Source organism: Saccopteryx bilineata, chromosome 4 (assembly GCF_036850765.1).
Source record: "Saccopteryx bilineata isolate mSacBil1 chromosome 4, mSacBil1_pri_phased_curated, whole genome shotgun sequence".
Lineage (NCBI taxonomy): Eukaryota > Metazoa > Chordata > Mammalia > Chiroptera > Emballonuridae > Saccopteryx > Saccopteryx bilineata.
In genome coordinates this window covers 96,002,382-96,018,261 of record NC_089493.1, presented here as the reverse complement: position 1 = coordinate 96,018,261, position 15,880 = coordinate 96,002,382, and the positions used below count along the sequence as shown (strand labels likewise).

Genomic DNA, 15,880 nt, shown 5'->3' with positions numbered 1-15,880 from the left:
GTCCATTGTGCCACCACAGGTCAGGCGGTTTGTTTTTTGATTGCAGCTGTTCTTATGTAATACTGAGTTACAACAAAAGTCTATGGCATTTGCCTAACCTGCAGTGGTGCAGTGGATCAAGTGTCATCCTTGGGATGCTGAGGTCACTCGTTTCAAACTCCAGGCTTGCTGGGTCAAGGCACACATGAGAAGCAACTACAACACTACCTTCCTGTTCTTTGTTCCTCTTTCTTTCTCTCTCACCTCTCTTTAAAATCTTTTTAAAAATTTAAAAGTCTATGGGTTTATGATTGGTTAAACTTAAAACTTTTAAGATCCTCCCACCTCAGTGCACTTACACATGCTGTTTTCTCTACCTGAATTCTCTTTCTTTGCTTCTTTTTTACCTTCTTAACTACTGCAGATTTAATCTGCAGACCTCAGCTTGATCATTATTTCTTTAAGAAAGTCTTACTTTCCTTTGCCCACTATTTCTACTATAGGCTTTTAATAACATGTACCTTTTTTTTTTTTTACAGAGAGAGGGATAGACAGGGACAGACAGGAATGGAGAGATGAGAATTATCAATTGTCAGTTTTTTGTTGCGACACCTTAGTTGTTCATTGATTGCTTTCTCATATGTGCCTTGACCATGGGCCTTCAGCAGACCGAGTAACCCCTTGCTCAAGCCAGTGACCCTGTGCTCAAACTGGCAACCTTGGGGTTTTGAACCTGGGTCCTCTGCATCCCAGTCTGACACTCTATCCACTGCCTAGTCAGGCTTAACACTTGTTCTTGGCACTCTAGGAACTAACAATCTGACTAGAAAGACATGCTAAGATGTGTTAAACTATTACAGAGTAAGTGAGTGCAGGATGTAACCAAGTCCCTTTGTAAGACTAAAACTTCTTCAGTTTCATATTTTCCAAGGAATGGTTTCTTGTTTTGTTTCTTATCTATATGTTGGTATATGAAAGCTTAAATGACTTAGGGTAAAGTAATACAATTAGAGAGGCAGAAAGAAGCTTTGAGAAAATAAAAGACCAAAAAAGATGAAAGGGAAGAAATGAGAATTGCAGTTTTCCGTGTGTTTCAGAAATGTTTCATCTTGTTACTTTTAAGATTTTCTCTTTGTCTTTAACATCTGCCATTTTAATTATCATGTGTCTTTGGGTCCATCTTGTTTGAAACTCTCTGCATTTCCTGGACCTGTGTGTCTTTCCTCTTCACCAGGTCTGGGAAATTTTGTCATTGTTTCTTCAGCTAGGTTCTTGATTCCCTGCTCTCTCTCTCTCTTCTTTTGTCACCTCTATGATGCAGATGTTGTTATGCTTCATGTTGTCCCAAAGGTCCCTTAAACTAGCCTTACTTTTTACATTTTTTTTCCTGATGATCTGATTGGGTGTTTTCCTCTGCTTTGTCTTCCAAATCACTGATTCGAGTCTCTGCTTCATCCAACCCATTGTTTTTTCCTTCTAGCGCATTCCTCATTTCAGATTTTGTATTCTTCATTTCTGACTGGTTCTTTTTTATGGTTGTTGTATCTGTTAAAAAATATACCAGCCCTGGGTGGTTGGCTCAGTGGTAGAGCATCGGCCCAACATGTGGAAGTCCTGGGTTCCATTCCCAGACAGGGCATACAGGAGAAGCACCCATCTGCTTCTCCACCCTTCCCCCTCTCTTTTCTCTCTATCTCTCTCTTCCCCTCCCACAGCCAAGGCTTCATTGGAGCAAAGTTGGCCTGGGTGCTGAGGATGGCTCCATGGCTTTTACCTCAGGTGCTAGAATGGCTCTGGTTGCAAAGGAGCAATGCCCCAGATGGGCAGAGCATAGCCCATTAGTGGGCATGCCAGGTGGCTCCCAGTAGGAGGATACATATAGGAGTCTGTCTCTCTGCCTCCGTGCTTCTCACTTCAGAAAAATACACACACACACACTATATATATATATATATATATATATATATATATATATATACACACACACACACACACACACACACTCTCTCTCTCTCTCTCTCTCTCTTGCTATCTTCTAGTTAAGGTTCACACTGATTTTACCTAACTTTTTTGAGCATCCTTATAACCATTGTTTTGAACTCTGTATCTGATAGACTGCTTGTCTCTATTTCATTTAGTTCTTTCTTCTGGGATTTCTCCTGTTCTTTCATTTAGGGCCTGTTTCTTTGTCTCCCCATTTTGGCTGCTTCTCTGTATTTGTTTTTGTGCATTAGGTAGATATGATATGTCTCCCAGTCTTAGAAGGGTGCCTTATTTAGTATTTGTCCTGTGGGACCCACTAGTGCAGTCTCTCCAACTACCTGAGTTAAGTGCTCCAGAAATGTAACTCATGGGTTATATGAGCCCTCTTGTTTGTAGTTGAGTCCTGATTGCTGTTGGTCTGCCTATGGGTAGGATGGCTGACTATGATGGTTGACCCCAAACACAGTGTCTGACACCATGAAGCAGAATTTGCCAGAGCAGGGTTTGGTGTCTGCCAAGATTTCCCTTTGAGTAGGCCTCTTGTGAAGCTAAATGGGTCAGGCTCTGTGTGGTCTGAAACCCACCACCAGATATATTGCTTTTGGGGCTTCTTGGGAGGAACTTGAGTACAAGTCAATGTCAGATACTGCCTGTGACAAGCCCTGGGCTACCTGTTAGTAGCTACAAAGTGAACCTCAGTTTATGACTGCTGCTGTTGGGCCTGGGTAAATGTGGAAAGGGCCAAGCTGTATACCAATGCAGCTTCCACTAGAACCCAGCCCAGAGGCAGATCAGCAAAAAGCCTAAAACAGCCTGAGATCCACCTTCACCTGATGCAGCTGTTGGACTCAGTCACTGAAACAGCCTCTGGTAGTAGATGATATGCATGAGGTAGGTTCTAAGTGAGTCAGCAGAGATGGATCAGTGGTGTTCACCTGAATGGCAGAGATTCAAATTCAGCACCAGGGCTGGATCTGAGGTCACTCAGCAAAAGTTTCAAGGTATACCAAGACCAGCCACTACCCACCTGGGACCTGAAGAACTTTGTGGTGGGGCAGGGTCTCAGAGAGTCTTCAGGGTGAGGCCAGTAGAGTTCATCAGACTAAAACAGATTAATATTTGGTCTTGTGGAGGGAGGGCTCTGCATAGGAATGGGGGTGTCAGTAGAGGCATGGATGGAGAGGATAGAACTTCTCAGAACCTTCCAAGAAGGTATGCACTGTGGGCCCCAGCTGACCACACCCAGCACACTCCTCCTTGGGGCAGAAGCTTGGCAAGAGGGGTGAACAGGGAGTTAGGAGTGTAGGGCTTGAACATCCCCTCCAGGCTGACTCAGCATGGAAGAAAGTGCTCACCCCAGGAAAGAGAGCACTTTCCTGGGAAGTGTGGGCAAGGGAGTCAGCACAGAGACAACAGCAGCTGACCCTGTAGCCCTATCCTCAAAACCATACAACCCAGTCTCTCTCTGAATGAGTCCAGTCTACTCTGAGCAATCATCCATCTGCCAGAGCCCAGGGTGAGGGACCACAAAAGAGATTTGTTACACTGACTTTTTTAAGAGGGCATCTGGGTTTCTAGCTGACTGCCATCTCTCCCTGGCAGATGTAATCCCAGCTGATTTTTACAGCCAGTTGTTAATATAGTCTCCTCTTTCAGGCACCAGCATGGTGTTGATACCCTCCACTCCTCAGAAGGGACATCTGCAGTTGAGATATCCTTTCCAATCCTCAAACTGTGGGTTTGAGGCCAGTCCTTTTTATATCTCTCTTTCTACCAGTCTCACTGTACTTCTTCTGTAAATCCTTGGTTATAAGAATTCTGTTCAGCTAGTCTTCAGTTGGTTATTCAAGGTGATTGTTTTATACTTTAGTTGTAATTCCCGTTTGGTCCTGGGAGGAGGTGAGTTTAACTTCCATCTACTCTGTTACCATCTTTGACCTCCATCCAGTTCTGGATGCTAGAGGTACAAGATCAGGGTCTAGTATGGTCAGGATCTAGAGGGGACCCTCTTCTTCCAAGGTTCTAGGTATTTTCACAATAGACATCTTTGCTGTAAACCCATGTTTCCCTTTTCTATTACAAAATATAATAGTAATTTAAAGTCTGTAACTTGGCATCTAGATGAACTATAAGGTATTTTTCAATTTTATGGTTTCGTGATTAAACTTTAAGAAAAAAAATTCCATATTCCAAGATGGCGACGGAGTAGGCGAATATTCCAACTGCCACCTTCCAGGATCAAATTGGATTACAATTTAATTTAAGAATAATTATCTTGAAAAAAACAACCTTGGACTAAATGAAGAGGAGTCTATAACCAAGAATCACAGAAGAAACCACATCAAGACTGGTAGGAAGGGTGGAGATGTGGAAAGGGCTGCCCTGTTCCCAGGAGTGAGTGGTAGCTAAGGGTCCAGAGGGACTCTCACTGTGGGGAGGTTCACCCTGAGAGGGGAAGGTCCTAAGCCCCAGGATGGGTGCCCCAGCCTAGAGCCTCAGAGCCTAGAAGAGGCACACACACAGCATTTGGTGGTGAAAAGAGCCAGGGTTTCTGTCTTCAAGAAAGAGACAGAGCTCTCAAAGATTCAGGCTTTGTCTTGAAGGGTCAGCACAGAAAATCTCATTCACAGGCACTTACCTGGGGCTCCAGTGAAGGGAGAGCTGAGAGGACTAGAGTTGCACAAGGACAGTGTAAAGTTGGAGGTCCAGAGAGAGACACTGTGGGGGACAGCCACTGGAACCCCTGTGGTAAGTAATTTTCAATACTGCAGTTGCCATCTTTCTTGGGTAATGCAGTCCCCTCTGAGCGGCACTGATCTGGGAGAAAGCAACTGCCCCACCCTCGGGAGTCTCTCCTGCCCCACCCCATGGAGACAACCATTCTGAAAAGTAAGGCAGGAAGTGGGGGCATGTCAGTGACTCAGTTTTCTGATGTTGAGCTGTAGCTTTCCGCCCCGCACACTCCTGAGTCTATGACTGGTGATTCTGCCTCATGGTAGACTCAGTAGAAACTGTCTGGACTGAGGGAAGACTACATCTTTGGGTCTCAGAGGCCAGACCCAGTGGACTTCTGGGGCCACACCCTACCGAGGTCTGTGAAAACAGTCTGGACAAACTGACACCTGTGGCCGAGCCACAATCACCACCGTTCCTAATCCCTGAATTGTCCCAGGCTCTAGACTTTACCAGAGGTTTTTTCAGTGGCTGAGCCCAACAATCAGCCAGCAGACAGAGGCTACAGGAGGCAGGACTCAGGTAACCTTGGCCTTTTGTGGACCTTCATCCAGGCCCAGTGTGGGTACAAGTCAGCCTAGGTGAGCAGCTTGGTATTTCCATGTGCACCTGGGCCCGGCAGAGGCAGCCACAAACTCTGGATTGCTTGTACTTCAAGAAGGTGGCTGAAGGCCAGTCATGGGCAGTGTGCCCCACTGGATGGCACCAGGATCCCTCCAGGGAGTCCCAGGGCCCTCATATCCACTGGTGAGCTGCAGAGAGCATTGGTTCAGGACCTAAACACCCTTGCTAGTGGTGTGTCCTAAGGAAGATTTCCTACGACCTGGCCCAGCTGAGGCAAGTTTCTCTTTTCGTGATTAGCACCAGCACAGTGGCTTATATGCATTGGACAGGGTGTAGTTTCACAGTTAGCCAGCCCAGGTGCTGAATATTTTGCCCTGCTAGGCTAAGTTCCACAGAGGGGAAGTAGAGAGAGGCTTGGAGCATGGCATTTAAAGTGTGGGTCCCTGTGAGCCTATTGTTGTGTCTGGTTGAGAGGTATAGCGACTTTTGGTGTGGCAAAGTCAGCCCCAGGAGAGGACTCTCCCAGTCATCCTCCTGAGACAAGGGTCTCACCAGCTGGAAGAACGTATGCAGAGGGGACTGTCAGCCCCACTCAATCTGAACCTGCTGCTCACCTTGCTGGGAAGAAATAAAATTTGAGTATCCAGCAGTAGCTGAGAGATTAGACTCTAGAGTAGAAGCCACTTTACCTGTACTGAGATCCTGATCAAGAGACCCCTGAAGTAGGGGGTCCCACTAATGTTATATTCCTAACCTCAGCTGCCCTAACCCACCAACCTTGCAACCTGTAGAGGGGTTAGAAGAGGCCAGTCTGAGCCCACACTACAGTCTTTCTACAGAAGACTCTGTGGGAAGACCAGGAAGCTTCAAGACAAGGTAGAGCAGCTGAAAAGTGGAGGCCAAGCTCATGGAATTTGGGGCTTTTATGGAGCTGCTGTCATCTTTAAGCAGAACAAAGCTGATCTTTATACACAGGTTGGCTCCTCCCTCACTACCCAGGCACAGGAAACACATACATAAACAGTGAACAGAGCAGTATCTCCAGATAGGTTGATGCTAACCCAATAAGACCTAGTACCAACACAACTTGTAGTGGGTGGCAGACAGCACCAATCCTAGACTCAGCTGACTACACAAGCAGCATGCACAAAGGAGGAGTCCAGCAGGCACCGGACACATTGGAGAATAAATATGCCCAGCAGGACAGACATTGAACAGACTATAATACACATGATTAAGGTTGACTCTTAGAGCCAGCCAGCCTTAAGGGATAACCACAGCCATGAAAGGGCCACCTGCATTCAATACTCACATACAACAGGAGAGAAAATACTACCCTCAAGAAGCATTGCTAGAGCAAGAAAATCAGGTGGCCTGGAGATCAGTACCCCATCTACCTCATAAAGACATCACAACAAATTACAAAGTCAGACACCATTACCTAATATACAGACAATAGGGCCAGACAAGGAAATAAGACCCACGTGAATCAACAAGAGAAATTACCAGAAAAAGAACTAAATGAAATGGAAGTAAGCAAACTACCAGACTCAGAGTTTAAAATAATGATTTTTAGGATGCTCAAGGATCTTATCTTAGAGTAACAATGAATGGTCACAGTGAGAACATAAATAAAGAGATAGCAAACATGAAAAAGGACATTGAAATCATAAAAAAGAACCAATCGAAAATGACAAATACAATATCAGAAATGAAGACTGCACTAGAAGGAATTATTAGCAGGCTGGATAATGCAAGGATCAAATCAGCAATTTAGAAAAACAAGATAAACAAAAGTACAGAAGCAGAGCAGCAAAACAAAAAGAGGTGCAGAAAGACTGAGGAAACTCTAAGAGAGCTCTGTGACAACATGATGAGAAACAATATCCACATCATAGGTGTTCCTGAAGGAGAAGAGAATGGGCAAGGGGTATAGAATCTGTTTGAAGAAATCATAGCTGAAAACTTCCCTAAATTGATGAAGGAAAAAGTCACACAAGTTCAAGAAGCACAGAGAGTCCCTTTAAAGAGGAACCCAAGGAGGCCTACACCAAGACATCTCATAATTAAAATGCCATATTTAAGAGACAAAGAAAGAATACTAAAAGCTGCAAGAGAAAAGCAATTAATTACCTACAGAGGAGCCCTCATAAGGATAACATCTGAGTTCCCAGATGTCATCAGAAACACTTAAGGACAGAAGGGATTGGTAAAAAATATTCAAAGTGATGCAAAACAAGAACCTACAACCAAGACTACTTTTTTCCAGCAAGGCTATCATTTAAAATTGAAGGAGAAATAAAAAAGCTTACCAGACAAAAAATGACTGAAGGAATTCATTACCAGACAAAAAATGACTGAAAGAAATGTTAAGGGGACTTCTGTAAAAAGAGCAAAGGTAAAAAGAAATTGAGAGAAAGAATTGTAGATTTAAAGAGTACAATGGCAATAAACAACTACATTTCAATAATAACCCTAAATGTAAATGGATTAAATGCTTTAATCAAAAGACATAGGATAGCTGCATGGGTAAGAAAACAGCACCTGTACCAGAGATGGATTTAATGGCAGGCACACAGCACTCATGCCATGGGCCCCAACTTCTTAAGGGCCCCTGCGAAACCCAAACTTTACACTTTTTATTATGATATCAAATTTGGTTTCATATGTGCAATTTTAACATTAATAGTATGTAATATTTTTTATTTATTTAAAAATATGGTTGACATGTATTTTTCTTTTCCCTGTCTCTCTCTTTTCTTTTAAGGGGCCCAATATTTTCTTCTATACTTGGAGCCTCAACCGGCCTTAATCCACCTATGACCTGTATATAGGCTGTCTACAAGAGACCAACCCTGGAACAAAAGATACATACAGACTGAAAGTGAAGGGATGGAAAAAAGTATCTCATGCAAATGGAAATAAAAAAAGCCAGAGTATTAATGCTTCTATCTGACAAAATAGACTTTAACACAAAGGCTATAGTGAGGGATAAAGAAGGTCACTACATAATGATAGAGGGAGCAATCCAACAGGAGGATATAACTATTATAAATATTTATGCATCTAATATAGGAGCACCTAAATATATAAAGCAGGTTTTGATGGACATAAAGGGTGAGATGCACAGCAATGCTATAATAGTAGGGGATTTTAATACTCAGTTAACATTAATAGATAGATTTTCCAGACAGAAAATTAACAAAGAAAGACTGGCCTTAAATGACACACTAGATCAATTGGATTTAACTGATATCTTCAGAACCTTTTACCATAAAGCGGCAGAATATACATTCTTTTGAAGTGCTCATGGTATATTCTCTAGGATAGACAACATATTAGGACACAAAACAAGTCTCAATAAATTTAAGATTAAAATCGTATCAAACATCTCTGATCACAATGACATGAAACTAGAAATCAACTACAATAGAAAAACTGAAAAACATTCAAACATTTGGAGGCTAAATAGCATGTTATTAAATAATGAATGGATTAACAATGAGATGAAAGAAGTTAAAATTTTCCTTGAAACAACTTAAAATGAACATACAACAACCCAAAATCTATGGGACACAGCAAAAGCAGTCCTGAGAGGGAAGTTCATAGCATTATATGCATGCCTTAAGAAGAAAAAGCTCAAATAAACAACTTAACCCTACACCTAAAAAAACTAGAAAAAGAATAACAAATAAAGTCCAGAGGAAGTAGAAGAAAGGAACTACATTAAAAAGATTATACATCATGATTAAGTGAGATCTATTCTGGGGAGGGAAGGCTGGTACAATATTTGCAAATCAATAAATGTGATCCATCATATAAACAAATGAAAGGATAAAAATTACATGATTATATCAATAAATGCAGAAAAATTATTTGATAAAATCCAGCACCCATTTATGATCAAAACTCTGAGCAAAGTGGGAATACTAGGAACATACCTCAACATAATAAAGGTCATCTGTGACAAACCAACAGCCAACATCATACTCAATGGGCAAAAATTAAAAGCAATCCCCTTAAGATCAGGAACAATGCAGGGGTGCCCCCTTTCACCACTCTTATTCAACATAGTCTGGAAGTCCTAGCCACAGCAAACAGACAAGAAGAAATAAAAGGCATCCAAATTGAAAAAGAAGAAGTCAAACTGTCATTATTGGCTGATGACATGATACTGAACATAGAAAATCCTAAAGTCTCAGTCAAAAATAAAACTGGCCCTGGTCGTTTGGCTCAGTGAGCATTGGCTCAGTGTGTGGAAGTTCCAGGTCAATTTCTGGTCAGGGCACACAGGAGAAGCACCCATCTGCACTTCTCTCTAACTCTCTATTCCCCTCCCGCAGTCAAGGTTCCATTGGAGCAAAGTTGGCTTGGGCACTGAGGATGGCCTTCATCTCAGGTGCTAGAATGGCTCTAATTGCAGCAGAGCAACACTCCAGATGGGCAGAGCAGCACCCACTAGTGGGCTTGCTAGGTGGATCCTGGTCAGGCGCATGTGGGAGTCTCTCTGCCTTTCCGCTTCGTACTTCAGGAAAATTCAAACAAACAAACAAACAAACAAACAAACAAAACTATTAGACTTGATAAACTAATTCAGCAAGGTGGCAGGATATAAAATTAATATTCAGAAATTAGTGGCATTTTTATACAGCAACAAGAAACTGTCAGAAAGAGAAATTAAAGAAATAATCCCCATCACTATTGCAACAACAACAACAAAAAATAAAGTACCTAGGAAGAAATTTAACCAAGGTGGTGGTAAAAGACTTGTACTCACAAAAATATAAGACATTGAAATAAGAAATCAAGGAAGATACAAACAAGTGGAAGTATATACTGTGTTCATTAATAGAAAGAATAAACATAATTAAAAAGTCTTTACTACCCAAAGCAATCTATGGATTCAATGAAATTCATATTAAAATACTAATGGCATACTTCAAAGGTATAGAACAGGGGTCCCCAAACTACGGCCTGCGGGCTGCATGCGGCCCCCTGAGGCCATTTATCCGGCCCCCGCCACACTTCCGGAAGGGGCACCTTTTTCATTGGTGGTCAGTGAAAGGAGCATAGTTCCCATTGAAATACTGGTCAGTTTGTTGATTTAAATTTACTTGTTCTTTATTTTAAATATTGTATTTGTTCCCGTTTTGTTTTTTTACTTTAAAATAAGATATGTGCAGTGTGCATAGGGATTTGTTCATAGTTTTTTTATAATCTGGCCCTCCAACGGTCTGAGGGACAGTGAACTGGCCCCCTGTGTAAAAAGTTTGGGGACCCCTGGTATAGAATATATATTTATATAGAACCAAAAAAAGAACACAAATTGCCTCAGCAATCTTTTTTTTTATAAATAAATTTTTATTTTAATGGGGTGACATCAATAAATCAGGGTACATATTTTCAAAGAAAACATTTCCAGGTTATCTTGTCATTTAGTTCTGTTGCATACCCATCACCCAAAGAGAGATCGTCCTCCGTCACCCTCTATCCAGTTTTCTTTGTACCCCTCCCCCTCCCCCTCCCCCTCTCCCTCCTTCCCTCCCCCTACCCCCCGTAACCACCCCACTCCTGTCCATGTCTCTTGCCTCAGCAATCTTAAAAATAAAGAATAAAGTGGGAGGTATCACACTTCCTGATAACAAGTTATACCACAAGGCCATTGTAACCAAAACAGCTTGGTACTGGCATAAGAACAGGCATACAAATGGAACAGACAGAGAACCCAGAAGTAAACCCACACCTTTATGGTCAATTGATGTTTGACAAAGGAGGTAAGAGTATATAATGGAATAAAGACAGTCTCTTTAGAAATGGTGTTGGGAAAATTGGACAGGTACTTGCAAAAAAATGAAACTAGACAACCAACTTATACCAATCAAAAAAATAAACTTAAGCCTGACCAGGTGGTGGCACAGTGGATAGAGCATCGGACTGGGATGCAGAGGACCCAGGTTGGAAACCCCAAGGTCGCCAGTTTGAACATGGGCTCACCAGCTTGAACCCAAGGTTGCTGGCTTGAACAAGGGGTCACTCGGTCTGCTGTAGCACATATGAGACAGCAATCAATGAACAACCAAGGTGCCACAACAAAGAATTGATATTTCTCATCTCTCTCTCTTCCTATCTCTCTGTCCGTATCTGTCCCTCTCTCTGTCTCTGTCAAAAAAAATAAATAAAAATAAAAATTCAACTCAAAATGGATAAAAGACTTAAGTGTAAGTCATGAAACCATAAACATCTTGGTTTCATCTTGGAAGAAAACACAGGCAGTAAACTCTCTGATATCTCTTATAGCAATATTTTTGCTGATATACCTCCATGGGCAAGTGAAATAAAGGACAAAATAAACAAATTGGATTATACCAAACTAAAAAGCTTTTGCACAGCAAAAGACACCATTAACAAAAATAAAAAAAACCCATACAATGGGAGAACATATTCGCCAATATGTCTGATAAATGGTTAATAACCAAAATTTATAAAGAACTTCTAAAACTCAACACCAGGAAGGTAAACAATCCAATTAAAAAATGGGCAAAGGAACTGAATAGATACTTCTCCAAAGAGGACATACAGATGGCCAATAGGCATAAAAAATGTTCAATGTCAGTAACCATTAGAGAAATGCAAATTAAAATCACAATGAGATAGGACCTCACACTTGTCAGAATGGTGCTCATTAACAAATCAACACATAGTAAGTGCTGGCCAGGATGTGGAGAAAAGGAACCCTCCTGCACTGCTGGTGGGAAAGCAGACTTGTGCAGCCACTGTGAAAAACAGTATGGTGTTTCCTTAAAAAATTAAAAATAGAACTGCCCTTTGACCCAGCTATCCCACTTTTAGGAATATATCCTAGGAATACCAAATCACTGATTCAAAAGAAGATATGCATTCACATGTTTATTGCAGCATTGTTTACAATAGCAAAGATCTGGAAACAGCCCAGTGTCAGTGGATGAGTGCATTAAAAAGCAGTGGTATATATACACAATGGAATACTGTATGGCTGTAAAAAAGGAAATCTTACCTTTTGTGATGGCATGGTTGGACCTGGAGATTATTATGTTAAGTGAAATAAGCCAGGCAGAGAAAGACAAATATCATATGATCTCGCTTATATGTGGAATCTAGTGAACAAGATGAACTGAGGAGTAGCACAGAGACAGAGGTGGGGTCACAGGGAGCAGAAGACAGCTGTCAGAGGGAAGGGGGCTTAGGGGACAGACAGAATCAGAGAAGGTGAAGGAATTAGTGTAATTATATATGCATAACACACAGATACAGATAACTGGATAGCGATTCCCAAGGGAAGGGGGAGAGAGTTAGGGGGAGGAGGACAAAGGGGGTGTAATGGGGACACGTAGTTGGGGGACGAGAGTGTTATATTGAGTGGGACACTTGAATCCATTTTAACACAATAAATTAAAATTAAAAACAAAACAAAAAAGAAAAAATTTTTAACTATGCTTGCTTTCATGTGCATAGGGTTTTCTGTTAACTATAAACAAGACACTGGCAACAATAGTTGTTCTTGGGGAGGAAAAGTTACCTTTTCCCTGCACTAAGCTTTTTTGCATTGAGTGTTTTTTTAATATTATGTATTATTTAGTAGTAATACAAAGATTTTTAAAAACAAATACATTTAGCCTGAGCTGTGGTGGTGCAGTGGATAAAGCAGCAAGCTGAAATGCTGAGGTCACTGGTTCAAAACCCTGGGTTTGCCTGGTTAAGGCACTGGAGTTGATGTTTCCCATTCCCGCCCCACCACCACCCACACACACTTTTTTCTCTCTCTCAAATCAGTAAATAAAATCTTTACAAAAATATTACCAGCTCATGAACTATTTAAAAAATACATTTTAAAATTTAAGTAGACAAAACATTTTCCTTTTTAAAGCAGTGCCCTCCCTTTATAAATGTTTACATCCTGTTCTTTTTCCTCTTCTTTAGAAACTTATCATTAGTGATTTAAAAAAAATAAGAAGTCTTGGCCCTGGCCGGTTGGCTCAGCGGTAGAGCGTCAGCCTGGCGTGCGGGGGACCCGGGTTCGATTCCCGGCAAGGGCACATAGGGGAGGCGCCCATTTGCTTCTCCACCCTCGCCCCCTCCTTCCTTTCTGTCTCTCTCTTCCCCTCCCGCAGCCAAGGCTCCATTGGAGCAAGGATGTCCCGGGCGCTGGGGATGGCTCCTTGGCCTCTGCCCCAGGCGCTAGAGTGGCTCTGGTTGCGACAGAGCGACGCCCAGGAGGGGCAGAGCATCGCCCCCTGGTGGGCAGAGCGTTGCCCCTGGTGGGCGTGCTGGGTGGATCCGGGTCGGGTGCATGCCGGAGTCTGACTGTCTCTCCCGGTTTCCAGCTTCAGAAAAATACAAAAAAAAAAAAAAAAAAAGAAGTCTTAGGACTTATGGGAGGTGCAACAGAGATACAGAAGGTTTTGATGATGGAAACTGCTATTATTTCCACAAATATTTGTAACTACCTGTGATAGGTACTGAGCTGGGTATTTCCTCTTTTCCATAACTTCTAGAACTATTCTGTAAATACCTAAGCATTTTTTTCCCCTTTGAGAGTTTTGCATGCTTAAAGTGTTTTCCATAGATAAGTGGTAGTCTGTTCTTCATAAATTCAGCAGTGAGCTCTCCTGCAGGGAGAATCACCAGGGTACTACTGAGGTAAGTCCCAGGTGTCTGGATGAAGCAGAAACTACATTGATGACCTACCTTCAGGTGAGATAGAGGGTAGTTGTACTTGTTGGAGGGTGGTAGGTAATATTTTTTTAAGTTTATTTTAAATTTTTATTTGATTTTAGGGAAAGGAGAGAGAGAAGGAGAGAGAGAGAGAGAGAAGGGGGGAGGAGCAAGAAGCATCAAAATTCGTAGTACTTGATTGGGCAAACCTGGGGTTTCAAACTGGCGACCTCAGCATTCCAGATGGACACTTTATCTACTGTTCTACCAGAGGTCAGGTAATAATCTTAAACTAGATCTGCAATATTAAGAAAATAAAAGAGCCCTGGCCGGTTGGCTCAGTGGTAGAGCGTCGGCCTAGCGTGCGGAGGACCCGGGTTCGATTCCCGGCCAGGGCACATAGGAGAAGCGCCTATTTGCTTCTCCACCCCTCCGCCGCGCTTTCCTCTCTGTCTCTCTCTTCCCCTCCCGCAGCCAAGGCTCCATTGGAGCAAAGATGGCCCGGGCGCTGGGCATGGCTCTGTGGCCTCTGCCTCAGGCGCTAGAGTGGCTCTGGTCGCAACATGGCGACGCCCAGGATGGGCAGAGCATCGCCCCCTGGGGGGCAGAGCACCGCCCCTGGTGGGCGTGCCGGGTGGATCCCGGTCGGGCGCATGCGGGAGTCTGTCTGACTGTCTCTCCCTGTTTCCAGCTTCAGAAAAAAGAAAAAAAAAAAAAAAAAAAAAGAAAATAAAAGATAAAGAGGAAGATAAAACAAACAAAAAAGGAAGGCGGTAGAAGGGAAGGTGGTTGGCAATAGACACATTTTAACTTACAAAATTGTGTTATCCAAAAGCTGATTTGTAAAAGATCTGTAAACAGAAATTTGTGAAGATTTATAAAGGAATCCTGAACAAACGAAAATAATGGTGTACCACCATTTAACACTCTGCACAGTATAGGCTAAGATGAGGTAGGCCACGAAACTTAAGGGAACGTCAGAGAAGTCAGTAATCAAGATAAATATCTTAATAAAGTATTTTTAAAAATTGATGCAATAATGCAGAATGAAAAATATCAAGATTTAAAATAATACAGAGTATTTTTGGTTTTTCCTTTTACTTCAGACTCCAAAGGCCTTGGGCAGGGCACTTTCAGTGATCCTGAGGAAACTTCCTACTTAGGTACTTTTTTGATTAATGATGTTTCCTAAAAGTTAGTTCTCCCAACCCCTTTTCAGTCAGTAACTTTTCTAGAAGGCCCCAGCATTTACCTGTAGCTGTCGTTTGTCTGAAGACCCATTTCCCTTAGTAACTGGCAGTGCTTTGATGACAATCTGAACCATCTTGGATCCTTTCCAGTTCCTTCCCAAACCATAGCAGGCACTTGCAACTTTGCTAAAAGAATGAAGAATTTACAGACCTCAAATTGGCTGTTGAGCAGGGAAAGAACCCAGATACGTTTTGTTAGGTACAGTATTTTTATAAAATATTTAATTTGTTATCAAGATTTTAAAATCAGAATATTTTACTTGAAAATAATCTAAATCTCTCATTTCTTGAAAAATTAGAAAACCTAGCAAAAGCAGGCCCAAATTCTTGCGTTGTAGCAACGGGCAATTTAGAGCAGAGTGGCTCTGCCTGTAGATCTCTCTCTAGTTAGCTACCTCCTTCCTACCCAATTTAATCATTTCCTTTGCCTGCCAGGCCACTTGAGCTCTTTGAGTTTGCGACCTCAGAATGAAGGTGCAATAAATAGCTAATACACGTCTGTTAGGTCCATTCATTTTCTCCGGGAGAATGTTTTCCTCGTGGTACTTGCGAATGCAGCGTTGCTGAGGCTCACAGAAACAGCTCACCTTCCCAGCCAACAAACTTCCCACACCCGTGAAACTTGCACTACCCTGCGCACGTTGTTTCTCCCTCGCTCTTTGCTCCAGAGTCCCCTCCCC

At 42.3% G+C, this 15,880-nt stretch overlaps 1 non-coding gene across 1 annotated transcript; it reads left to right on the top strand.

Moving 5' to 3' along the window:
* The first annotated feature begins 1,542 nt into the window (after window positions 1–1,542).
* TRNAV-AAC (transfer RNA valine (anticodon AAC)) lies at window positions 1,543–1,618 on the top strand. Its single transcript has one exon. It is a non-coding gene; the product is annotated as a tRNA-Val (tRNA).
* The last annotated feature ends 14,262 nt before the right edge of the window (window positions 1,619–15,880 follow it).